Consider the following 26,327-nt stretch of genomic DNA (forward strand, 5'->3'; position numbering starts at 1 on the left):
TAAATGAAATGTGGCGCGTGGACACCACGGAGTGCTATTCAGCTAGGAGGAGCAGCGGTGAGAGGGCACCTCTCGTGGTTCTCCTGGCCAGAGCTGGAACCCGTTCCAGTAAGCCAGGTAGCCCAAGAATGGACACACGAGCACCACGTGCTCGCGCTCACCAGCAAATGGGTACGAACCGACGGACACCCAAGTGGACACAGAGGAATCACCTTCATCGGGTGGGTGTCGGGCGGGTGGGGGGAGGGGATGGGCATACACCTCCATTAGGAATGGGGTGGGTGCGCACCGACTGGGGGATGGGCGCACTTGAGGCTCTGACCCGAGGGGGGAGGCTGGGAGAGGGCAACGTACCCGACCTTAACATTGGTACCCCCACAATACGCTGGAACAACATCAGAGGTTAATGAATAAGAACACAGGGGGGAGGGGGGCACGGGCAACACATGTCACCTTAATACTTGGACTCCCATCATCTGCTTGAAAAGAGAGAGAAAAGAAAATGCAATCATAGAGATAAGAGACACTTTTTAAACATAATGAATCCGAAGAGAAAAGTAAAAGGAGGCCTGTGGAGCAGGTCTGGGTGTGACTCCGGATCCCCCAACATCAGGTGCCACCACCAAAGATTCCTACGTGTAGCCCATAGAACCCCAAAAGCAACGGGACGAGTTCTGGTCACATACTCCCTCAAAATGACATCCTGGCCTTCTTCTGGAACTCCCTCCCCTCTCAGACTCTCAAGGTTTCCTCCAGCGTGTCGGTTCCCACAGAGCAGACCTTTGGTCTGAGACCTGACAGTCCAGAAGCCACGCATGCTGCCGCGTGACGGCGGTGTCGCGGCTTGGGACAAGAGGAGGCCCCACGGTGCGGGCTGGGGCGCCAGGCACCGCGGCGGGCGCTGAGGGTGGGGGAGACCCCCGCCCCGGGCCGCCGCCTCGCTCCCAGAGAGGGGACAGAACAAGAGGCAAAACAAAACAAAAAAAAAAAAAAAAAAGAAGCCTACGGCACCCGGTATTCCCAGGCGGTCTCCCATCCAAGTACTAACCAGGCCCGACCCTGCTTAGCTTCCGAGACCAGACGAGATCGGGCGCGTTCAGGGTGGTGTGGCCCTAGACGGCGGAGGGCGCCCCTGCCCCGCTCAAGAAGCCGAGCCTCTCTGCGCTTCCCCGCCGCCTCCTCCCGCCCCAGGCCCCGCGCCGGCGCTGACCCGCACCGGGCGGGCCTGTTGAGTTCACCGGCCGGGTCCGGCGGGCTCCGAGGGACGGGGGTGACAGGCGGGGCGGGGCGGGGCGGGCAGGGAGCGGCGGGCCGGGGTGGGGGGCTGTCTCTCTATACACACACACACACACACACACACACACTCACACTCACTCACTCACACTCACACAAGATGCGCCTCCACGGCTGGACTCGCCAAGGTGGAGACCTTCCAGCCCCCTTCCTCTCCTCGCCTGGCCCACCCCCAGCTCGTGGCCGCCCCCGCCGCCCCCGCCGCCGCCGCCGCCGCCGCCGCCGATTGCGCACGCGCGGGTCGCCCGCCCTTTGACCCCAGGCAGGGGCCGCCCTCCCCGACAACCCCTTTCAGCTGCGCCCCCCACCCTGTGGGTGGGCTGCCGCCTATTCCCCCGGGCCCGGGCTGGGGCACAGCGCATGGGGGAGGGGAGCGAGTGTATGGGGCGTCTCTCTCTCTCTCTCTTGGGATGTGTCCCATGGGTGGGGTGGCGTGGTTAGTGGGGCGCTGAAGAAATCAGTCCCCTCCATCTCCTACCTCTGGAAAACGCCCAAGCCCTTGGAGAACTGCCGGCAACGCGACCGTGGGGGCCGGGACCCTCCTCTGTGTCCTCCTGTGGCCCAGTCCAAGGGGCCTGGGCCTGGCCGGGGCTGCATTGGACCCCGACCCCCCTGGCGTGTGGACTCGCTAAAAATCGGCGATTAGATATTGGATTCCAGCTTCATTGAGGTCATTTCACTAATGAGTGCACCGGAAAGAGTTTCCTAATCCATCTGTGAGGGTGGCAACTGAAAGAGAATTTTAAAGCTGACAGAATAGGCGAGGAAAGGCATAGGAGATTTCCACACCCAGTAAGGAAGCCTTTCCCGAAATGGAAGAAAGAAACGAGCAAACAGAGACACCGGTAGCCCGCCAGGATCAGAGTCTGCCCCCGAGAGAAAGTACCCTGACCAGGTTCACCCGTGGGTGGGTGGCGAGCTAGCGGCATTCAGAAGAGCGAGGCCCGCAGTCTGTGCAGAAGACACCTGCACTCGGGTGTGTGTGGCGGCACGATTCACAAGCAGCTCCAGATGTTAAGCCAAGGAGAAGCCAGGGAGTTCCCAACGCCCCAGGTGTCCTCAGCCCACGACTGGCTGCTGGGGGAATGCGAAGCCCGGCTCCTTGTCTCAGAGCGGGACAACCAGGAGGTGTGACGTACACCCCGGGGTTCCCAGGAGGATCAGGCTGAAGCTGGGACTTGGCCTGAAAGTGTCCCCTCGCACGGCCACCCCCTTCCCCTTCCTGCTCCTCTACTCCTGGTGCCCCTCCATCCAGGGGCCAGACCTTAAAGAGTCACCCGCAAGAGAATCCTGGTCCCAAAGGAGCCTTCTGGGGGACCCGTGCTGAGAGAGGTTGTGGGCATGGCCCGCTGGGGCTCTGCCCGACCCAGGGCTGAGAGATGCAACCTCCCAGCTCTGGGTCCCTGCAGGGGAAGCGTTGGCAAGCACAGGGCCAGTCCTCCAAAGGCCCAGGTGCAGGGAGCCCAGGCCAAGCAGCCTGTGGAAGAAGCCACCCCGGGAACACGACTGCAGGCCACGGCCCTTCCCACCTCCTCCTCCTCCTCCTCCTCCTGCTCCTCCACCCCCCCCCCCCGACCTCCCACCCCCACCCCCGACATGGCGCAGGGCTCAGAGACACCTCAGACACTTGCTACCCAAAGTGCAAAGGGCATCAGTTGCTCCTCCAAACCCCCCCCCCCGCCCAGCAGACCGCGTTGTCCAGCCAGCCCCCGGGCCTCCCTGGGGTGCCCAGCACAAAAGTGCAGACAACCACCGGACCCTCAATCTCAGTTTTCGGATGTTTTTGCCACTCTAAGGACCCGCAGGCCAGCTGGGCCTTCTGGCAGGACAGAGAGCCCCGGAATCCGACGTGGAGAGCTGGGTGTACGTCCCCACGAGGAGGCGGTCCCCACCTCCGCGGCTCTCCCCTTGCGGGGGGGAAAAGCAGCCACGGGGCCTCAGAGAAGACACCAGGCTGGGCGCCCGCCCCACAGTGGGGGCACGTCCCCCGCAGGCCACTTAGCGACGGCCGCCGGCCGGCGGACGGTTGGGTGGCGCGAGACGCTGCGGCCGCCCTGCTACCGGGTTCCTGGGAGGGCGTCCTGGAACCAGCGTCCACACCAAGCCCTTGGAAGGCCCAGGCGACGGAGGAGCCCCGTCAGGCAGGGGCCGAGGACGGTGACGGCCCGGGCGGGGAGGAGCGTGTCAGGCAGGGGCAGAGGACGGTGACAGGTGACAGGCCGGGCGGGAAGGAGTCAGTCAGGCAGGGGCCGAGGAGGAGACGGGGCTGGGTAAGGGTTAGGGTTAGAGTCAGGGCACAAGTCACAATCGCAAAGACCTGGAAGCGACCCGAGTGCCCATCGACCCACGAGTGCGTAAATGAAATGTGGCGCGTGGACACCACGGAGTGCTATTCAGCTAGGAGGAGCAGCGGTGAGAGGGCACCTCTCGTGGTTCTCCTGGCCAGAGCTGGAACCCGTTCCAGTAAGCCAGGTAGCCCAAGAATGGACACACGAGCACCACGTGCTCGCGCTCACCAGCAAATGGGTACGAACCGACGGACACCCAAGTGGACACAGAGGAATCACCTTCATCGGGTGGGTGTCGGGCGGGTGGGGGGAGGGGATGGGCATACACCTCCATTAGGAATGGGGTGGGTGCGCACCGACTGGGGGATGGGCGCACTTGAGGCTCTGACCCGAGGGGGGAGGCTGGGAGAGGGCAACGTACCCGACCTTAACATTGGTACCCCCACAATACGCTGGAACAACATCAGAGGTTAATGAATAAGAACACAGGGGGGAGGGGGGCACGGGCAACACATGTCACCTTAATACTTGGACTCCCATCATCTGCTTGAAAAGAGAGAGAAAAGAAAATGCAATCATAGAGATAAGAGACACTTTTTAAACATAATGAATCCGAAGAGAAAAGTAAAAGGAGGCCTGTGGAGCAGGTCTGGGTGTGACTCCGGATCCCCCAACATCAGGTGCCACCACCAAAGATTCCTACGTGTAGCCCATAGAACCCCAAAAGCAACGGGACGAGTTCTGGTCACATACTCCCTCAAAATGACATCCTGGCCTTCTTCTGGAACTCCCTCCCCTCTCAGACTCTCAAGGTTTCCTCCAGCGTGTCGGTTCCCACAGAGCAGACCTTTGGTCTGAGACCTGACAGTCCAGAAGCCACGCATGCTGCCGCGTGACGGCGGTGTCGCGGCTTGGGACAAGAGGAGGCCCCACGGTGCGGGCTGGGGCGCCAGGCACCGCGGCGGGCGCTGAGGGTGGGGGAGACCCCCGCCCCGGGCCGCCGCCTCGCTCCCAGAGAGGGGACAGAACAAGAGGCAAAACAAAACAAAAAAAAAAAAAAAAAAGAAGCCTACGGCACCCGGTATTCCCAGGCGGTCTCCCATCCAAGTACTAACCAGGCCCGACCCTGCTTAGCTTCCGAGACCAGACGAGATCGGGCGCGTTCAGGGTGGTGTGGCCCTAGACGGCGGAGGGCGCCCCTGCCCCGCTCAAGAAGCCGAGCCTCTCTGCGCTTCCCCGCCGCCTCCTCCCGCCCCAGGCCCCGCGCCGGCGCTGACCCGCACCGGGCGGGCCTGTTGAGTTCACCGGCCGGGTCCGGCGGGCTCCGAGGGACGGGGGTGACAGGCGGGGCGGGGCGGGGCGGGCAGGGAGCGGCGGGCCGGGGTGGGGGGCTGTCTCTCTATACACACACACACACACACACACACACACTCACACTCACTCACTCACACTCACACAAGATGCGCCTCCACGGCTGGACTCGCCAAGGTGGAGACCTTCCAGCCCCCTTCCTCTCCTCGCCTGGCCCACCCCCAGCTCGTGGCCGCCCCCGCCGCCCCCGCCGCCGCCGCCGCCGCCGCCGCCGATTGCGCACGCGCGGGTCGCCCGCCCTTTGACCCCAGGCAGGGGCCGCCCTCCCCGACAACCCCTTTCAGCTGCGCCCCCCACCCTGTGGGTGGGCTGCCGCCTATTCCCCCGGGCCCGGGCTGGGGCACAGCGCATGGGGGAGGGGAGCGAGTGTATGGGGCGTCTCTCTCTCTCTCTCTTGGGATGTGTCCCATGGGTGGGGTGGCGTGGTTAGTGGGGCGCTGAAGAAATCAGTCCCCTCCATCTCCTACCTCTGGAAAACGCCCAAGCCCTTGGAGAACTGCCGGCAACGCGACCGTGGGGGCCGGGACCCTCCTCTGTGTCCTCCTGTGGCCCAGTCCTAGGGGCCTGGGCCTGGCCGGGGCTGCATTGGACCCCGACCCCCCTGGCGTGTGGACTCGCTAAAAATCGGCGATTAGATATTGGATTCCAGCTTCATTGAGGTCATTTCACTAATGAGTGCACCGGAAAGAGTTTCCTAATCCATCTGTGAGGGTGGCAACTGAAAGAGAATTTTAAAGCTGACAGAATAGGCGAGGAAAGGCATAGGAGATTTCCACACCCAGTAAGGAAGCCTTTCCCGAAATGGAAGAAAGAAACGAGCAAACAGAGACACCGGTAGCCCGCCAGGATCAGAGTCTGCCCCCGAGAGAAAGTACCCTGACCAGGTTCACCCGTGGGTGGGTGGCGAGCTAGCGGCATTCAGAAGAGCGAGGCCCGCAGTCTGTGCAGAAGACACCTGCACTCGGGTGTGTGTGGCGGCACGATTCACAAGCAGCTCCAGATGTTAAGCCAAGGAGAAGCCAGGGAGTTCCCAACGCCCCAGGTGTCCTCAGCCCACGACTGGCTGCTGGGGGAATGCGAAGCCCGGCTCCTTGTCTCAGAGCGGGACAACCAGGAGGTGTGACGTACACCCCGGGGTTCCCAGGAGGATCAGGCTGAAGCTGGGACTTGGCCTGAAAGTGTCCCCTCGCACGGCCACCCCCTTCCCCTTCCTGCTCCTCTACTCCTGGTGCCCCTCCATCCAGGGGCCAGACCTTAAAGAGTCACCCGCAAGAGAATCCTGGTCCCAAAGGAGCCTTCTGGGGGACCCGTGCTGAGAGAGGTTGTGGGCATGGCCCGCTGGGGCTCTGCCCGACCCAGGGCTGAGAGATGCAACCTCCCAGCTCTGGGTCCCTGCAGGGGAAGCGTTGGCAAGCACAGGGCCAGTCCTCCAAAGGCCCAGGTGCAGGGAGCCCAGGCCAAGCAGCCTGTGGAAGAAGCCACCCCGGGAACACGACTGCAGGCCACGGCCCTTCCCACCTCCTCCTCCTCCTCCTCCTCCTGCTCCTCCACCCCCCCCCCCGACCTCCCACCCCCACCCCCGACATGGCGCAGGGCTCAGAGACACCTCAGACACTTGCTACCCAAAGTGCAAAGGGCATCAGTTGCTCCTCCAAACCCCCCCCCCCCGCCCAGCAGACCGCGTTGTCCAGCCAGCCCCCGGGCCTCCCTGGGGTGCCCAGCACAAAAGTGCAGACAACCACCGGACCCTCAATCTCAGTTTTCGGATGTTTTTGCCACTCTAAGGACCCGCAGGCCAGCTGGGCCTTCTGGCAGGACAGAGAGCCCCGGAATCCGACGTGGAGAGCTGGGTGTACGTCCCCACGAGGAGGCGGTCCCCACCTCCGCGGCTCTCCCCTTGCGGGGGGGAAAAGCAGCCACGGGGCCTCAGAGAAGACACCAGGCTGGGCGCCCGCCCCACAGTGGGGGCACGTCCCCCGCAGGCCACTTAGCGACGGCCGCCGGCCGGCGGACGGTTGGGTGGCGCGAGACGCTGCGGCCGCCCTGCTACCGGGTTCCTGGGAGGGCGTCCTGGAACCAGCGTCCACACCAAGCCCTTGGAAGGCCCAGGCGACGGAGGAGCCCCGTCAGGCAGGGGCCGAGGACGGTGACGGCCCGGGCGGGGAGGAGCGTGTCAGGCAGGGGCAGAGGACGGTGACAGGTGACAGGCCGGGCGGGAAGGAGTCAGTCAGGCAGGGGCCGAGGAGGAGACGGGGCTGGGTAAGGGTTAGGGTTAGAGTCAGGGCACAAGTCACAATCGCAAAGACCTGGAAGCGACCCGAGTGCCCATCGACCCACGAGTGCGTAAATGAAATGTGGCGCGTGGACACCACGGAGTGCTATTCAGCTAGGAGGAGCAGCGGTGAGAGGGCACCTCTCGTGGTTCTCCTGGCCAGAGCTGGAACCCGTTCCAGTAAGCCAGGTAGCCCAAGAATGGACACACGAGCACCACGTGCTCGCGCTCACCAGCAAATGGGTACGAACCGACGGACACCCAAGTGGACACAGAGGAATCACCTTCATCGGGTGGGTGTCGGGCGGGTGGGGGGAGGGGATGGGCATACACCTCCATTAGGAATGGGGTGGGTGCGCACCGACTGGGGGATGGGCGCACTTGAGGCTCTGACCCGAGGGGGGAGGCTGGGAGAGGGCAACGTACCCGACCTTAACATTGGTACCCCCACAATACGCTGGAACAACATCAGAGGTTAATGAATAAGAACACAGGGGGGAGGGGGGCACGGGCAACACATGTCACCTTAATACTTGGACTCCCATCATCTGCTTGAAAAGAGAGAGAAAAGAAAATGCAATCATAGAGATAAGAGACACTTTTTAAACATAATGAATCCGAAGAGAAAAGTAAAAGGAGGCCTGTGGAGCAGGTCTGGGTGTGACTCCGGATCCCCCAACATCAGGTGCCACCACCAAAGATTCCTACGTGTAGCCCATAGAACCCCAAAAGCAACGGGACGAGTTCTGGTCACATACTCCCTCAAAATGACATCCTGGCCTTCTTCTGGAACTCCCTCCCCTCTCAGACTCTCAAGGTTTCCTCCAGCGTGTCGGTTCCCACAGAGCAGACCTTTGGTCTGAGACCTGACAGTCCAGAAGCCACGCATGCTGCCGCGTGACGGCGGTGTCGCGGCTTGGGACAAGAGGAGGCCCCACGGTGCGGGCTGGGGCGCCAGGCACCGCGGCGGGCGCTGAGGGTGGGGGAGACCCCCGCCCCGGGCCGCCGCCTCGCTCCCAGAGAGGGGACAGAACAAGAGGCAAAACAAAACAAAAAAAAAAAAAAAAAAGAAGCCTACGGCACCCGGTATTCCCAGGCGGTCTCCCATCCAAGTACTAACCAGGCCCGACCCTGCTTAGCTTCCGAGACCAGACGAGATCGGGCGCGTTCAGGGTGGTGTGGCCCTAGACGGCGGAGGGCGCCCCTGCCCCGCTCAAGAAGCCGAGCCTCTCTGCGCTTCCCCGCCGCCTCCTCCCGCCCCAGGCCCCGCGCCGGCGCTGACCCGCACCGGGCGGGCCTGTTGAGTTCACCGGCCGGGTCCGGCGGGCTCCGAGGGACGGGGGTGACAGGCGGGGCGGGGCGGGGCGGGCAGGGAGCGGCGGGCCGGGGTGGGGGGCTGTCTCTCTATACACACACACACACACACACACACACACTCACACTCACTCACTCACACTCACACAAGATGCGCCTCCACGGCTGGACTCGCCAAGGTGGAGACCTTCCAGCCCCCTTCCTCTCCTCGCCTGGCCCACCCCCAGCTCGTGGCCGCCCCCGCCGCCGCCGCCGCCGCCGCCGCCGCCGCCGCCGATTGCGCACGCGCGGGTCGCCCGCCCTTTGACCCCAGGCAGGGGCCGCCCTCCCCGACAACCCCTTTCAGCTGCGCCCCCCACCCTGTGGGTGGGCTGCCGCCTATTCCCCCGGGCCCGGGCTGGGGCACAGCGCATGGGGGAGGGGAGCGAGTGTATGGGGCGTCTCTCTCTCTCTCTCTTGGGATGTGTCCCATGGGTGGGGTGGCGTGGTTAGTGGGGCGCTGAAGAAATCAGTCCCCTCCATCTCCTACCTCTGGAAAACGCCCAAGCCCTTGGAGAACTGCCGGCAACGCGACCGTGGGGGCCGGGACCCTCCTCTGTGTCCTCCTGTGGCCCAGTCCTAGGGGCCTGGGCCTGGCCGGGGCTGCATTGGACCCCGACCCCCCTGGCGTGTGGACTCGCTAAAAATCGGCGATTAGATATTGGATTCCAGCTTCATTGAGGTCATTTCACTAATGAGTGCACCGGAAAGAGTTTCCTAATCCATCTGTGAGGGTGGCAACTGAAAGAGAATTTTAAAGCTGACAGAATAGGCGAGGAAAGGCATAGGAGATTTCCACACCCAGTAAGGAAGCCTTTCCCGAAATGGAAGAAAGAAACGAGCAAACAGAGACACCGGTAGCCCGCCAGGATCAGAGTCTGCCCCCGAGAGAAAGTACCCTGACCAGGTTCACCCGTGGGTGGGTGGCGAGCTAGCGGCATTCAGAAGAGCGAGGCCCGCAGTCTGTGCAGAAGACACCTGCACTCGGGTGTGTGTGGCGGCACGATTCACAAGCAGCTCCAGATGTTAAGCCAAGGAGAAGCCAGGGAGTTCCCAACGCCCCAGGTGTCCTCAGCCCACGACTGGCTGCTGGGGGAATGCGAAGCCCGGCTCCTTGTCTCAGAGCGGGACAACCAGGAGGTGTGACGTACACCCCGGGGTTCCCAGGAGGATCAGGCTGAAGCTGGGACTTGGCCTGAAAGTGTCCCCTCGCACGGCCACCCCCTTCCCCTTCCTGCTCCTCTACTCCTGGTGCCCCTCCATCCAGGGGCCAGACCTTAAAGAGTCACCCGCAAGAGAATCCTGGTCCCAAAGGAGCCTTCTGGGGGACCCGTGCTGAGAGAGGTTGTGGGCATGGCCCGCTGGGGCTCTGCCCGACCCAGGGCTGAGAGATGCAACCTCCCAGCTCTGGGTCCCTGCAGGGGAAGCGTTGGCAAGCACAGGGCCAGTCCTCCAAAGGCCCAGGTGCAGGGAGCCCAGGCCAAGCAGCCTGTGGAAGAAGCCACCCCGGGAACACGACTGCAGGCCACGGCCCTTCCCACCTCCTCCTCCTCCTCCTCCTCCTGCTCCTCCACCCCCCCCTGACCTCCCACCCCCACCCCCGACATGGCGCAGGGCTCAGAGACACCTCAGACACTTGCTACCCAAAGTGCAAAGGGCATCAGTTGCTCCTCCAAACCCCCCCCCCCCGCCCAGCAGACCGCGTTGTCCAGCCAGCCCCCGGGCCTCCCTGGGGTGCCCAGCACAAAAGTGCAGACAACCACCGGACCCTCAATCTCAGTTTTCGGATGTTTTTGCCACTCTAAGGACCCGCAGGCCAGCTGGGCCTTCTGGCAGGACAGAGAGCCCCGGAATCCGACGTGGAGAGCTGGGTGTACGTCCCCACGAGGAGGCGGTCCCCACCTCCGCGGCTCTCCCCTTGCGGGGGGGAAAAGCAGCCACGGGGCCTCAGAGAAGACACCAGGCTGGGCGCCCGCCCCACAGTGGGGGCACGTCCCCCGCAGGCCACTTAGCGACGGCCGCCGGCCGGCGGACGGTTGGGTGGCGCGAGACGCTGCGGCCGCCCTGCTACCGGGTTCCTGGGAGGGCGTCCTGGAACCAGCGTCCACACCAAGCCCTTGGAAGGCCCAGGCGACGGAGGAGCCCCGTCAGGCAGGGGCCGAGGACGGTGACGGCCCGGGCGGGGAGGAGCGTGTCAGGCAGGGGCAGAGGACGGTGACAGGTGACAGGCCGGGCGGGAAGGAGTCAGTCAGGCAGGGGCCGAGGAGGAGACGGGGCTGGGTAAGGGTTAGGGTTAGAGTCAGGGCACAAGTCACAATCGCAAAGACCTGGAAGCGACCCGAGTGCCCATCGACCCACGAGTGCGTAAATGAAATGTGGCGCGTGGACACCACGGAGTGCTATTCAGCTAGGAGGAGCAGCGGTGAGAGGGCACCTCTCGTGGTTCTCCTGGCCAGAGCTGGAACCCGTTCCAGTAAGCCAGGTAGCCCAAGAATGGACACACGAGCACCACGTGCTCGCGCTCACCAGCAAATGGGTACGAACCGACGGACACCCAAGTGGACACAGAGGAATCACCTTCATCGGGTGGGTGTCGGGCGGGTGGGGGGAGGGGATGGGCATACACCTCCATTAGGAATGGGGTGGGTGCGCACCGACTGGGGGATGGGCGCACTTGAGGCTCTGACCCGAGGGGGGAGGCTGGGAGAGGGCAACGTACCCGACCTTAACATTGGTACCCCCACAATACGCTGGAACAACATCAGAGGTTAATGAATAAGAACACAGGGGGGAGGGGGGCACGGGCAACACATGTCACCTTAATACTTGGACTCCCATCATCTGCTTGAAAAGAGAGAGAAAAGAAAATGCAATCATAGAGATAAGAGACACTTTTTAAACATAATGAATCCGAAGAGAAAAGTAAAAGGAGGCCTGTGGAGCAGGTCTGGGTGTGACTCCGGATCCCCCAACATCAGGTGCCACCACCAAAGATTCCTACGTGTAGCCCATAGAACCCCAAAAGCAACGGGACGAGTTCTGGTCACATACTCCCTCAAAATGACATCCTGGCCTTCTTCTGGAACTCCCTCCCCTCTCAGACTCTCAAGGTTTCCTCCAGCGTGTCGGTTCCCACAGAGCAGACCTTTGGTCTGAGACCTGACAGTCCAGAAGCCACGCATGCTGCCGCGTGACGGCGGTGTCGCGGCTTGGGACAAGAGGAGGCCCCACGGTGCGGGCTGGGGCGCCAGGCACCGCGGCGGGCGCTGAGGGTGGGGGAGACCCCCGCCCCGGGCCGCCGCCTCGCTCCCAGAGAGGGGACAGAACAAGAGGCAAAACAAAACAAAAAAAAAAAAAAAAAAGAAGCCTACGGCACCCGGTATTCCCAGGCGGTCTCCCATCCAAGTACTAACCAGGCCCGACCCTGCTTAGCTTCCGAGACCAGACGAGATCGGGCGCGTTCAGGGTGGTGTGGCCCTAGACGGCGGAGGGCGCCCCTGCCCCGCTCAAGAAGCCGAGCCTCTCTGCGCTTCCCCGCCGCCTCCTCCCGCCCCAGGCCCCGCGCCGGCGCTGACCCGCACCGGGCGGGCCTGTTGAGTTCACCGGCCGGGTCCGGCGGGCTCCGAGGGACGGGGGTGACAGGCGGGGCGGGGCGGGGCGGGCAGGGAGCGGCGGGCCGGGGTGGGGGGCTGTCTCTCTATACACACACACACACACACACACACACACTCACACTCACTCACTCACACTCACACAAGATGCGCCTCCACGGCTGGACTCGCCAAGGTGGAGACCTTCCAGCCCCCTTCCTCTCCTCGCCTGGCCCACCCCCAGCTCGTGGCCGCCCCCGCCGCCCCCGCCGCCGCCGCCGCCGCCGCCGCCGCCGATTGCGCACGCGCGGGTCGCCCGCCCTTTGACCCCAGGCAGGGGCCGCCCTCCCCGACAACCCCTTTCAGCTGCGCCCCCCACCCTGTGGGTGGGCTGCCGCCTATTCCCCCGGGCCCGGGCTGGGGCACAGCGCATGGGGGAGGGGAGCGAGTGTATGGGGCGTCTCTCTCTCTCTCTCTTGGGATGTGTCCCATGGGTGGGGTGGCGTGGTTAGTGGGGCGCTGAAGAAATCAGTCCCCTCCATCTCCTACCTCTGGAAAACGCCCAAGCCCTTGGAGAACTGCCGGCAACGCGACCGTGGGGGCCGGGACCCTCCTCTGTGTCCTCCTGTGGCCCAGTCCTAGGGGCCTGGGCCTGGCCGGGGCTGCATTGGACCCCGACCCCCCTGGCGTGTGGACTCGCTAAAAATCGGCGATTAGATATTGGATTCCAGCTTCATTGAGGTCATTTCACTAATGAGTGCACCGGAAAGAGTTTCCTAATCCATCTGTGAGGGTGGCAACTGAAAGAGAATTTTAAAGCTGACAGAATAGGCGAGGAAAGGCATAGGAGATTTCCACACCCAGTAAGGAAGCCTTTCCCGAAATGGAAGAAAGAAACGAGCAAACAGAAACACCGGTAGCCCGCCAGGATCAGAGTCTGCCCCCGAGAGAAAGTACCCTGACCAGGTTCACCCGTGGGTGGGTGGCGAGCTAGCGGCATTCAGAAGAGCGAGGCCCGCAGTCTGTGCAGAAGACACCTGCACTCGGGTGTGTGTGGCGGCACGATTCACAAGCAGCTCCAGATGTTAAGCCAAGGAGAAGCCAGGGAGTTCCCAACGCCCCAGGTGTCCTCAGCCCACGACTGGCTGCTGGGGGAATGCGAAGCCCGGCTCCTTGTCTCAGAGCGGGACAACCAGGAGGTGTGACGTACACCCCGGGGTTCCCAGGAGGATCAGGCTGAAGCTGGGACTTGGCCTGAAAGTGTCCCCTCGCACGGCCACCCCCTTCCCCTTCCTGCTCCTCTACTCCTGGTGCCCCTCCATCCAGGGGCCAGACCTTAAAGAGTCACCCGCAAGAGAATCCTGGTCCCAAAGGAGCCTTCTGGGGGACCCGTGCTGAGAGAGGTTGTGGGCATGGCCCGCTGGGGCTCTGCCCGACCCAGGGCTGAGAGATGCAACCTCCCAGCTCTGGGTCCCTGCAGGGGAAGCGTTGGCAAGCACAGGGCCAGTCCTCCAAAGGCCCAGGTGCAGGGAGCCCAGGCCAAGCAGCCTGTGGAAGAAGCCACCCCGGGAACACGACTGCAGGCCACGGCCCTTCCCACCTCCTCCTCCTCCTCCTCCTCCTGCTCCTCCACCCCCCCCTGACCTCCCACCCCCACCCCCGACATGGCGCAGGGCTCAGAGACACCTCAGACACTTGCTACCCAAAGTGCAAAGGGCATCAGTTGCTCCTCCAAACCCCCCCCCCCCGCCCAGCAGACCGCGTTGTCCAGCCAGCCCCCGGGCCTCCCTGGGGTGCCCAGCACAAAAGTGCAGACAACCACCGGACCCTCAATCTCAGTTTTCGGATGTTTTTGCCACTCTAAGGACCCGCAGGCCAGCTGGGCCTTCTGGCAGGACAGAGAGCCCCGGAATCCGACGTGGAGAGCTGGGTGTACGTCCCCACGAGGAGGCGGTCCCCACCTCCGCGGCTCTCCCCTTGCGGGGGGGAAAAGCAGCCACGGGGCCTCAGAGAAGACACCAGGCTGGGCGCCCGCCCCACAGTGGGGGCACGTCCCCCGCAGGCCACTTAGCGACGGCCGCCGGCCGGCGGACGGTTGGGTGGCGCGAGACGCTGCGGCCGCCCTGCTACCGGGTTCCTGGGAGGGCGTCCTGGAACCAGCGTCCACACCAAGCCCTTGGAAGGCCCAGGCGACGGAGGAGCCCCGTCAGGCAGGGGCCGAGGACGGTGACGGCCCGGGCGGGGAGGAGCGTGTCAGGCAGGGGCAGAGGACGGTGACAGGTGACAGGCCGGGCGGGAAGGAGTCAGTCAGGCAGGGGCCGAGGAGGAGACGGGGCTGGGTAAGGGTTAGGGTTAGAGTCAGGGCACAAGTCACAATCGCAAAGACCTGGAAGCGACCCGAGTGCCCATCGACCCACGAGTGCGTAAATGAAATGTGGCGCGTGGACACCACGGAGTGCTATTCAGCTAGGAGGAGCAGCGGTGAGAGGGCACCTCTCGTGGTTCTCCTGGCCAGAGCTGGAACCCGTTCCAGTAAGCCAGGTAGCCCAAGAATGGACACACGAGCACCACGTGCTCGCGCTCACCAGCAAATGGGTACGAACCGACGGACACCCAAGTGGACACAGAGGAATCACCTTCATCGGGTGGGTGTCGGGCGGGTGGGGGGAGGGGATGGGCATACACCTCCATTAGGAATGGGGTGGGTGCGCACCGACTGGGGGATGGGCGCACTTGAGGCTCTGACCCGAGGGGGGAGGCTGGGAGAGGGCAACGTACCCGACCTTAACATTGGTACCCCCACAATACGCTGGAACAACATCAGAGGTTAATGAATAAGAACACAGGGGGGAGGGGGGCACGGGCAACACATGTCACCTTAATACTTGGACTCCCATCATCTGCTTGAAAAGAGAGAGAAAAGAAAATGCAATCATAGAGATAAGAGACACTTTTTAAACATAATGAATCCGAAGAGAAAAGTAAAAGGAGGCCTGTGGAGCAGGTCTGGGTGTGACTCCGGATCCCCCAACATCAGGTGCCACCACCAAAGATTCCTACGTGTAGCCCATAGAACCCCAAAAGCAACGGGACGAGTTCTGGTCACATACTCCCTCAAAATGACATCCTGGCCTTCTTCTGGAACTCCCTCCCCTCTCAGACTCTCAAGGTTTCCTCCAGCGTGTCGGTTCCCACAGAGCAGACCTTTGGTCTGAGACCTGACAGTCCAGAAGCCACGCATGCTGCCGCGTGACGGCGGTGTCGCGGCTTGGGACAAGAGGAGGCCCCACGGTGCGGGCTGGGGCGCCAGGCACCGCGGCGGGCGCTGAGGGTGGGGGAGACCCCCGCCCCGGGCCGCCGCCTCGCTCCCAGAGAGGGGACAGAACAAGAGGCAAAACAAAACAAAAAAAAAAAAAAAAAAGAAGCCTACGGCACCCGGTATTCCCAGGCGGTCTCCCATCCAAGTACTAACCAGGCCCGACCCTGCTTAGCTTCCGAGACCAGACGAGATCGGGCGCGTTCAGGGTGGTGTGGCCCTAGACGGCGGAGGGCGCCCCTGCCCCGCTCAAGAAGCCGAGCCTCTCTGCGCTTCCCCGCCGCCTCCTCCCGCCCCAGGCCCCGCGCCGGCGCTGACCCGCACCGGGCGGGCCTGTTGAGTTCACCGGCCGGGTCCGGCGGGCTCCGAGGGACGGGGGTGACAGGCGGGGCGGGGCGGGGCGGGCAGGGAGCGGCGGGCCGGGGTGGGGGGCTGTCTCTCTATACACACACACACACACACACACACACACTCACACTCACTCACTCACACTCACACAAGATGCGCCTCCACGGCTGGACTCGCCAAGGTGGAGACCTTCCAGCCCCCTTCCTCTCCTCGCCTGGCCCACCCCCAGCTCGTGGCCGCCCCCGCCGCCGCCGCCGCCGCCGCCGCCGCCGCCGCCGCCGATTGCGCACGCGCGGGTCGCCCGCCCTTTGACCCCAGGCAGGGGCCGCCCTCCCCGACAACCCCTTTCAGCTGCGCCCCCCACCCTGTGGGTGGGCTGCCGCCTATTCCCCCGGGCCCGGGCTGGGGCACAGCGCATGGGGGAGGGGAGCGAGTGTATGGGGCGTCTCTCTCTCTCTCTCTTGGGATGTGTCCCATGGGTGGGGTGGCGTGGTTAGTGGGGCGCTGAAGAAATCAGTCCCCTCCATCTCCTACCTCTGGAAAACGCCCAAGCCCTTGGAGAACTGCCGGCAACGCGACCGTGGGGGCCGGGACCCTCCTCTGTGTCCTCCTGTGGCCCAGTCCTAGGGGCCTGGGCCTGGCCGGGGCTGCATTGGACCCCGACCCCCCTGGCGTGTGGACTCGCTAAAAATCGGCGATTAGATATTGGATTCCAGCTTCATTGAGGTCATTTCACTAATGAGTGCACCGGAAAGAGTTTCCTAATCCATCTGTGAGGGTGGCAACTGAAAGAGAATTTTAAAGCTGACAGAATAGGCGAGGAAAGGCATAGGAGATTTCCACACCCAGTAAGGAAGCCTTTCCCGAAATGGAAGAAAGAAACGAGCAAACAGAGACACCGGTAGCCCGCCAGGATCAGAGTCTGCCCCCGAGAGAAAGTACCCTGACCAGGTTCACCCGTGGGTGGGTGGCGAGCTAGCGGCATTCAGAAGAGCGAGGCCCGCAGTCTGTGCAGAAGACACCTGCACTCGGGTGTGTGTGGCGGCACGATTCACAAGCAGCTCCAGATGTTAAGCCAAGGAGAAGCCAGGGAGTTCCCAACGCCCCAGGTGTCCTCAGCCCACGACTGGCTGCTGGGGGAATGCGAAGCCCGGCTCCTTGTCTCAGAGCGGGACAACCAGGAGGTGTGACGTACACCCCGGGGTTCCCAGGAGGATCAGGCTGAAGCTGGGACTTGGCCTGAAAGTGTCCCCTCGCACGGCCACCCCCTTCCCCTTCCTGCTCCTCTACTCCTGGTGCCCCTCCATCCAGGGGCCAGACCTTAAAGAGTCACCCGCAAGAGAATCCTGGTCCCAAAGGAGCCTTCTGGGGGACCCGTGCTGAGAGAGGTTGTGGGCATGGCCCGCTGGGGCTCTGCCCGACCCAGGGCTGAGAGATGCAACCTCCCAGCTCTGGGTCCCTGCAGGGGAAGCGTTGGCAAGCACAGGGCCAGTCCTCCAAAGGCCCAGGTGCAGGGAGCCCAGGCCAAGCAGCCTGTGGAAGAAGCCACCCCGGGAACACGACTGCAGGCCACGGCCCTTCCCACCTCCTCCTCCTCCTCCTCCTCCTGCTCCTCCACCCCCCCCCCGACCTCCCACCCCCACCCCCGACATGGCGCAGGGCTCAGAGACACCTCAGACACTTGCTACCCAAAGTGCAAAGGGCATCAGTTGCTCCTCCAAACCCCCCCCCCCCGCCCAGCAGACCGCGTTGTCCAGCCAGCCCCCGGGCCTCCCTGGGGTGCCCAGCACAAAAGTGCAGACAACCACCGGACCCTCAATCTCAGTTTTCGGATGTTTTTGCCACTCTAAGGACCCGCAGGCCAGCTGGGCCTTCTGGCAGGACAGAGAGCCCCGGAATCCGACGTGGAGAGCTGGGTGTACGTCCCCACGAGGAGGCGGTCCCCACCTCCGCGGCTCTCCCCTTGCGGGGGGGAAAAGCAGCCACGGGGCCTCAGAGAAGACACCAGGCTGGGCGCCCGCCCCACAGTGGGGGCACGTCCCCCGCAGGCCACTTAGCGACGGCCGCCGGCCGGCGGACGGTTGGGTGGCGCGAGACGCTGCGGCCGCCCTGCTACCGGGTTCCTGGGAGGGCGTCCTGGAACCAGCGTCCACACCAAGCCCTTGGAAGGCCCAGGCGACGGAGGAGCCCCGTCAGGCAGGGGCCGAGGACGGTGACGGCCCGGGCGGGGAGGAGCGTGTCAGGCAGGGGCAGAGGACGGTGACAGGTGACAGGCCGGGCGGGAAGGAGTCAGTCAGGCAGGGGCCGAGGAGGAGACGGGGCTGGGTAAGGGTTAGGGTTAGAGTCAGGGCACAAGTCACAATCGCAAAGACCTGGAAGCGACCCGAGTGCCCATCGACCCACGAGTGCGTAAATGAAATGTGGCGCGTGGACACCACGGAGTGCTATTCAGCTAGGAGGAGCAGCGGTGAGAGGGCACCTCTCGTGGTTCTCCTGGCCAGAGCTGGAACCCGTTCCAGTAAGCCAGGTAGCCCAAGAATGGACACACGAGCACCACGTGCTCGCGCTCACCAGCAAATGGGTACGAACCGACGGACACCCAAGTGGACACAGAGGAATCACCTTCATCGGGTGGGTGTCGGGCGGGTGGGGGGAGGGGATGGGCATACACCTCCATTAGGAATGGGGTGGGTGCGCACCGACTGGGGGATGGGCGCACTTGAGGCTCTGACCCGAGGGGGGAGGCTGGGAGAGGGCAACGTACCCGACCTTAACATTGGTACCCCCACAATACGCTGGAACAACATCAGAGGTTAATGAATAAGAACACAGGGGGGAGGGGGGCACGGGCAACACATGTCACCTTAATACTTGGACTCCCATCATCTGCTTGAAAAGAGAGAGAAAAGAAAATGCAATCATAGAGATAAGAGACACTTTTTAAACATAATGAATCCGAAGAGAAAAGTAAAAGGAGGCCTGTGGAGCAGGTCTGGGTGTGACTCCGGATCCCCCAACATCAGGTGCCACCACCAAAGATTCCTACGTGTAGCCCATAGAACCCCAAAAGCAACGGGACGAGTTCTGGTCACATACTCCCTCAAAATGACATCCTGGCCTTCTTCTGGAACTCCCTCCCCTCTCAGACTCTCAAGGTTTCCTCCAGCGTGTCGGTTCCCACAGAGCAGACCTTTGGTCTGAGACCTGACAGTCCAGAAGCCACGCATGCTGCCGCGTGACGGCGGTGTCGCGGCTTGGGACAAGAGGAGGCCCCACGGTGCGGGCTGGGGCGCCAGGCACCGCGGCGGGCGCTGAGGGTGGGGGAGACCCCCGCCCCGGGCCGCCGCCTCGCTCCCAGAGAGGGGACAGAACAAGAGGCAAAACAAAACAAAAAAAAAAAAAAAAAAGAAGCCTACGGCACCCGGTATTCCCAGGCGGTCTCCCATCCAAGTACTAACCAGGCCCGACCCTGCTTAGCTTCCGAGACCAGACGAGATCGGGCGCGTTCAGGGTGGTGTGGCCCTAGACGGCGGAGGGCGCCCCTGCCCCGCTCAAGAAGCCGAGCCTCTCTGCGCTTCCCCGCCGCCTCCTCCCGCCCCAGGCCCCGCGCCGGCGCTGACCCGCACCGGGCGGGCCTGTTGAGTTCACCGGCCGGGTCCGGCGGGCTCCGAGGGACGGGGGTGACAGGCGGGGCGGGGCGGGGCGGGCAGGGAGCGGCGGGCCGGGGTGGGGGGCTGTCTCTCTATACACACACACACACACACACACACACACTCACACTCACTCACTCACACTCACACAAGATGCGCCTCCACGGCTGGACTCGCCAAGGTGGAGACCTTCCAGCCCCCTTCCTCTCCTCGCCTGGCCCACCCCCAGCTCGTGGCCGCCCCCGCCGCCGCCGCCGCCGCCGCCGCCGCCGCCGCCGATTGCGCACGCGCGGGTCGCCCGCCCTTTGACCCCAGGCAGGGGCCGCCCTCCCCGACAACCCCTTTCAGCTGCGCCCCCCACCCTGTGGGTGGGCTGCCGCCTATTCCCCCGGGCCCGGGCTGGGGCACAGCGCATGGGGGAGGGGAGCGAGTGTATGGGGCGTCTCTCTCTCTCTCTCTTGGGATGTGTCCCATGGGTGGGGTGGCGTGGTTAGTGGGGCGCTGAAGAAATCAGTCCCCTCCATCTCCTACCTCTGGAAAACGCCCAAGCCCTTGGAGAACTGCCGGCAACGCGACCGTGGGGGCCGGGACCCTCCTCTGTGTCCTCCTGTGGCCCAGTCCTAGGGGCCTGGGCCTGGCCGGGGCTGCATTGGTCCCCGACCCCCCTGGCGTGTGGACTCGCTAAAAATCGGCGATTAGATATTGGATTCCAGCTTCATTGAGGTCATTTCACTAATGAGTGCACCGGAAAGAGTTTCCTAATCCATCTGTGAGGGTGGCAACTGAAAGAGAATTTTAAAGCTGACAGAATAGGCGAGGAAAGGCATAGGAGATTTCCACACCCAGTAAGGAAGCCTTTCCCGAAATGGAAGAAAGAAACGAGCAAACAGAGACACCGGTAGCCCGCCAGGATCAGAGTCTGCCCCCGAGAGAAAGTACCCTGACCAGGTTCACCCGTGGGTGGGTGGCGAGCTAGCGGCATTCAGAAGAGCGAGGCCCGCAGTCTGTGCAGAAGACACCTGCACTCGGGTGTGTGTGGCGGCACGATTCACAAGCAGCTCCAGATGTTAAGCCAAGGAGAAGCCAGGGAGTTCCCAACGCCCCAGGTGTCCTCAGCCCACGACTGGCTGCTGGGGGAATGCGAAGCCCGGCTCCTTGTCTCAGAGCGGGACAACCAGGAGGTGTGACGTACACCCCGGGGTTCCCAGGAGGATCAGGCTGAAGCTGGGACTTGGCCTGAAAGTGTCCCCTCGCACGGCCACCCCCTTCCCCTTCCTGCTCCTCTACTCCTGGTGCCCCTCCATCCAGGGGCCAGACCTTAAAGAGTCACCCGCAAGAGAATCCTGGTCCCAAAGGAGCCTTCTGGGGGACCCGTGCTGAGAGAGGTTGTGGGCATGGCCCGCTGGGGCTCTGCCCGACCCAGGGCTGAGAGATGCAACCTCCCAGCTCTGGGTCCCTGCAGGGGAAGCGTTGGCAAGCACAGGGCCAGTCCTCCAAAGGCCCAGGTGCAGGGAGCCCAGGCCAAGCAGCCTGTGGAAGAAGCCACCCCGGGAACACGACTGCAGGCCACGGCCCTTCCCACCTCCTCCTCCTCCTCCTCCTCCTGCTCCTCCACCCCCCCCCGACCTCCCACCCCCACCCCCGACATGGCGCAGGGCTCAGAGACACCTCAGACACTTGCTACCCAAAGTGCAAAGGGCATCAGTTGCTCCTCCAAACCCCCCCCCCCCGCCCAGCAGACCGCGTTGTCCAGCCAGCCCCCGGGCCTCCCTGGGGTGCCCAGCACAAAAGTGCAGACAACCACCGGACCCTCAATCTCAGTTTTCGGATGTTTTTGCCACTCTAAGGACCCGCAGGCCAGCTGGGCCTTCTGGCAGGACAGAGAGCCCCGGAATCCGACGTGGAGAGCTGGGTGTACGTCCCCACGAGGAGGCGGTCCCCACCTCCGCGGCTCTCCCCTTGCGGGGGGGAAAAGCAGCCACGGGGCCTCAGAGAAGACACCAGGCTGGGCGCCCGCCCCACAGTGGGGGCACGTCCCCCGCAGGCCACTTAGCGACGGCCGCCGGCCGGCGGACGGTTGGGTGGCGCGAGACGCTGCGGCCGCCCTGCTACCGGGTTCCTGGGAGGGCGTCCTGGAACCAGCGTCCACACCAAGCCCTTGGAAGGCCCAGGCGACGGAGGAGCCCCGTCAGGCAGGGGCCGAGGACGGTGACGGCCCGGGCGGGGAGGAGCGTGTCAGGCAGGGGCAGAGGACGGTGACAGGTGACAGGCCGGGCGGGAAGGAGTCAGTCAGGCAGGGGCCGAGGAGGAGACGGGGCTGGGTAAGGGTTAGGGTTAGAGTCAGGGCACAAGTCACAATCGCAAAGACCTGGAAGCGACCCGAGTGCCCATCGACCCACGAGTGCGTAAATGAAATGTGGCGCGTGGACACCACGGAGTGCTATTCAGCTAGGAGGAGCAGCGGTGAGAGGGCACCTCTCGTGGTTCTCCTGGCCAGAGCTGGAACCCGTTCCAGTAAGCCAGGTAGCCCAAGAATGGACACACGAGCACCACGTGCTCGCGCTCACCAGCAAATGGGTACGAACCGACGGACACCCAAGTGGACACAGAGGAATCACCTTCATCGGGTGGGTGTCGGGCGGGTGGGGGGAGGGGATGGGCATACACCTCCATTAGGAATGGGGTGGGTGCGCACCGACTGGGGGATGGGCGCACTTGAGGCTCTGACCCGAGGGGGGAGGCTGGGAGAGGGCAACGTACCCGACCTTAACATTGGTACCCCCACAATACGCTGGAACAACATCAGAGGTTAATGAATAAGAACACAGGGGGGAGGGGGGCACGGGCAACACATGTCACCTTAATACTTGGACTCCCATCATCTGCTTGAAAAGAGAGAGAAAAGAAAATGCAATCATAGAGATAAGAGACACTTTTTAAACATAATGAATCCGAAGAGAAAAGTAAAAGGAGGCCTGTGGAGCAGGTCTGGGTGTGACTCCGGATCCCCCAACATCAGGTGCCACCACCAAAGATTCCTACGTGTAGCCCATAGAACCCCAAAAGCAACGGGACGAGTTCTGGTCACATACTCCCTCAAAATGACATCCTGGCCTTCTTCTGGAACTCCCTCCCCTCTCAGACTCTCAAGGTTTCCTCCAGCGTGTCGGTTCCCACAGAGCAGACCTTTGGTCTGAGACCTGACAGTCCAGAAGCCACGCATGCTGCCGCGTGACGGCGGTGTCGCGGCTTGGGACAAGAGGAGGCCCCACGGTGCGGGCTGGGGCGCCAGGCACCGCGGCGGGCGCTGAGGGTGGGGGAGACCCCCGCCCCGGGCCGCCGCCTCGCTCCCAGAGAGGGGACAGAACAAGAGGCAAAACAAAACAAAAAAAAAAAAAAAAAAGAAGCCTACGGCACCCGGTATTCCCAGGCGGTCTCCCATCCAAGTACTAACCAGGCCCGACCCTGCTTAGCTTCCGAGACCAGACGAGATCGGGCGCGTTCAGGGTGGTGTGGCCCTAGACGGCGGAGGGCGCCCCTGCCCCGCTCAAGAAGCCGAGCCTCTCTGCGCTTCCCCGCCGCCTCCTCCCGCCCCAGGCCCCGCGCCGGCGCTGACCCGCACCGGGCGGGCCTGTTGAGTTCACCGGCCGGGTCCGGCGGGCTCCGAGGGACGGGGGTGACAGGCGGGGCGGGGCGGGGCGGGCAGGGAGCGGCGGGCCGGGGTGGGGGGCTGTCTCTCTATACACACACACACACACACACACACACACTCACACTCACTCACTCACACTCACACAAGATGCGCCTCCACGGCTGGACTCGCCAAGGTGGAGACCTTCCAGCCCCCTTCCTCTCCTCGCCTGGCCCACCCCCAGCTCGTGGCCGCCCCCGCCGCCCCCGCCGCCGCCGCCGCCGCCGCCGCCGATTGCGCACGCGCGGGTCGCCCGCCCTTTGACCCCAGGCAGGGGCCGCCCTCCCCGACAACCCCTTTCAGCTGCGCCCCCCACCCTGTGGGTGGGCTGCCGCCTATTCCCCCGGGCCCGGGCTGGGGCACAGCGCATGGGGGAGGGGAGCGAGTGTATGGGGCGTCTCTCTCTCTCTCTCTTGGGATGTGTCCCATGGGTGGGGTGGCGTGGTTAGTGGGGCGCTGAAGAAATCAGTCCCCTCCATCTCCTACCTCTGGAAAACGCCCAAGCCCTTGGAGAACTGCCGGCAACGCGACCGTGGGGGCCGGGACCCTCCTCTGTGTCCTCCTGTGGCCCAGTCCTAGGGGCCTGGGCCTGGCCGGGGCTGCATTGGACCCCGACCCCCCTGGCGTGTGGACTCGCTAAAAATCGGCGATTAGATATTGGATTCCAGCTTCATTGAGGTCATTTCACTAATGAGTGCACCGGAAAGAGTTTCCTAATCCATCTGTGAGGGTGGCAACTGAAAGAGAATTTTAAAGCTGACAGAATAGGCGAGGAAAGGCATAGGAGATTTCCACACCCAGTAAGGAAGCCTTTCCCGAAATGGAAGAAAGAAACGAGCAAACAGAAACACCGGTAGCCCGCCAGGATCAGAGTCTGCCCCCGAGAGAAAGTACCCTGACCAGGTTCACCCGTGGGTGGGTGGCGAGCTAGCGGCATTCAGAAGAGCGAGGCCCGCAGTCTGTGCAGAAGACACCTGCACTCGGGTGTGTGTGGCGGCACGATTCACAAGCAGCTCCAGATGTTAAGCCAAGGAGAAGCCAGGGAGTTCCCAACGCCCCAGGTGTCCTCAGCCCACGACTGGCTGCTGGGGGAATGCGAAGCCCGGCTCCTTGTCTCAGAGCGGGACAACCAGGAGGTGTGACGTACACCCCGGGGTTCCCAGGAGGATCAGGCTGAAGCTGGGACTTGGCCTGAAAGTGTCCCCTCGCACGGCCACCCCCTTCCCCTTCCTGCTCCTCTACTCCTGGTGCCCCTCCATCCAGGGGCCAGACCTTAAAGAGTCACCCGCAAGAGAATCCTGGTCCCAAAGGAGCCTTCTGGGGGACCCGTGCTGAGAGAGGTTGTGGGCATGGCCCGCTGGGGCTCTGCCCGACCCAGGGCTGAGAGATGCAACCTCCCAGCTCTGGGTCCCTGCAGGGGAAGCGTTGGCAAGCACAGGGCCAGTCCTCCAAAGGCCCAGGTGCAGGGAGCCCAGGCCAAGCAGCCTGTGGAAGAAGCCACCCCGGGAACACGACTGCAGGCCACGGCCCTTCCCACCTCCTCCTCCTCCTCCTCCTCCTGCTCCTCCACCCCCCCCCGACCTCCCACCCCCACCCCCGACATGGCGCAGGGCTCAGAGACACCTCAGACACTTGCTACCCAAAGTGCAAAGGGCATCAGTTGCTCCTCCAAACCCCCCCCCCCCGCCCAGCAGACCGCGTTGTCCAGCCAGCCCCCGGGCCTCCCTGGGGTGCCCAGCACAAAAGTGCAGACAACCACCGGACCCTCAATCTCAGTTTTCGGATGTTTTTGCCACTCTAAGGACCCGCAGGCCAGCTGGGCCTTCTGGCAGGACAGAGAGCCCCGGAATCCGACGTGGAGAGCTGGGTGTACGTCCCCACGAGGAGGCGGTCCCCACCTCCGCGGCTCTCCCCTTGCGGGGGGGAAAAGCAGCCACGGGGCCTCAGAGAAGACACCAGGCTGGGCGCCCGCCCCACAGTGGGGGCACGTCCCCCGCAGGCCACTTAGCGACGGCCGCCGGCCGGCGGACGGTTGGGTGGCGCGAGACGCTGCGGCCGCCCTGCTACCGGGTTCCTGGGAGGGCGTCCTGGAACCAGCGTCCACACCAAGCCCTTGGAAGGCCCAGGCGACGGAGGAGCCCCGTCAGGCAGGGGCCGAGGACGGTGACGGCCCGGGCGGGGAGGAGCGTGTCAGGCAGGGGCAGAGGACGGTGACAGGTGACAGGCCGGGCGGGAAGGAGTCAGTCAGGCAGGGGCCGAGGAGGAGACGGGGCTGGGTAAGGGTTAGGGTTAGAGTCAGGGCACAAGTCACAATCGCAAAGACCTGGAAGCGACCCGAGTGCCCATCGACCCACGAGTGCGTAAATGAAATGTGGCGCGTGGACACCACGGAGTGCTATTCAGCTAGGAGGAGCAGCGGTGAGAGGGCACCTCTCGTGGTTCTCCTGGCCAGAGCTGGAACCCGTTCCAGTAAGCCAGGTAGCCCAAGAATGGACACACGAGCACCACGTGCTCGCGCTCACCAGCAAATGGGTACGAACCGACGGACACCCAAGTGGACACAGAGGAATCACCTTCATCGGGTGGGTGTCGGGCGGGTGGGGGGAGGGGATGGGCATACACCTCCATTAGGAATGGGGTGGGTGCGCACCGACTGGGGGATGGGCGCACTTGAGGCTCTGACCCGAGGGGGGAGGCTGGGAGAGGGCAACGTACCCGACCTTAACATTGGTACCCCCACAATACGCTGGAACAACATCAGAGGTTAATGAATAAGAACACAGGGGGGAGGGGGGCACGGGCAACACATGTCACCTTAATACTTGGACTCCCATCATCTGCTTGAAAAGAGAGAGAAAAGAAAATGCAATCATAGAGATAAGAGACACTTTTTAAACATAATGAATCCGAAGAGAAAAGTAAAAGGAGGCCTGTGGAGCAGGTCTGGGTGTGACTCCGGATCCCCCAACATCAGGTGCCACCACCAAAGATTCCTACGTGTAGCCCATAGAACCCCAAAAGCAACGGGACGAGTTCTGGTCACATACTCCCTCAAAATGACATCCTGGCCTTCTTCTGGAACTCCCTCCCCTCTCAGACTCTCAAGGTTTCCTCCAGCGTGTCGGTTCCCACAGAGCAGACCTTTGGTCTGAGAC

General features: G+C 63.6%; 7 non-coding genes across 7 annotated transcripts; all 7 read right to left on the reverse strand.

The window, feature by feature from the left end:
* Positions 1 to 999: 999 nt before the first annotated feature.
* LOC142872734 (5S ribosomal RNA) lies at positions 1,000 to 1,118 on the reverse strand. Its single transcript, XR_012920857.1, has one exon. It is a non-coding gene; the product is annotated as a 5S ribosomal RNA (ribosomal RNA).
* A 3,529-nt stretch (positions 1,119 to 4,647) lies between these two features.
* Positions 4,648 to 4,766, reverse strand: LOC142872745 (5S ribosomal RNA). The gene has a single exon (XR_012920858.1). It is a non-coding gene; the product is annotated as a 5S ribosomal RNA (ribosomal RNA).
* Positions 4,767 to 8,295: 3,529 nt separating this feature from the next.
* LOC142872756 (5S ribosomal RNA) lies at positions 8,296 to 8,414 on the reverse strand. The gene has a single exon (XR_012920859.1). It is a non-coding gene; the product is annotated as a 5S ribosomal RNA (ribosomal RNA).
* A 3,527-nt stretch (positions 8,415 to 11,941) lies between these two features.
* LOC142872758 (5S ribosomal RNA) lies at positions 11,942 to 12,060 on the reverse strand. Its single transcript, XR_012920860.1, has one exon. It is a non-coding gene; the product is annotated as a 5S ribosomal RNA (ribosomal RNA).
* A 3,530-nt stretch (positions 12,061 to 15,590) lies between these two features.
* Positions 15,591 to 15,709, reverse strand: LOC142872759 (5S ribosomal RNA). Its single transcript, XR_012920861.1, has one exon. It is a non-coding gene; the product is annotated as a 5S ribosomal RNA (ribosomal RNA).
* A 3,531-nt stretch (positions 15,710 to 19,240) lies between these two features.
* On the reverse strand, positions 19,241 to 19,359 carry LOC142872760 (5S ribosomal RNA). Its single transcript, XR_012920862.1, has one exon. It is a non-coding gene; the product is annotated as a 5S ribosomal RNA (ribosomal RNA).
* A 3,527-nt stretch (positions 19,360 to 22,886) lies between these two features.
* On the reverse strand, positions 22,887 to 23,005 carry LOC142872762 (5S ribosomal RNA). Its single transcript, XR_012920864.1, has one exon. It is a non-coding gene; the product is annotated as a 5S ribosomal RNA (ribosomal RNA).
* Between the last annotated feature and the right edge of the window lie 3,322 nt (positions 23,006 to 26,327).

Source organism: Microcebus murinus, chromosome 8 (genome assembly GCF_040939455.1).
Source record: "Microcebus murinus isolate Inina chromosome 8, M.murinus_Inina_mat1.0, whole genome shotgun sequence".
NCBI lineage: Eukaryota > Metazoa > Chordata > Mammalia > Primates > Cheirogaleidae > Microcebus > Microcebus murinus.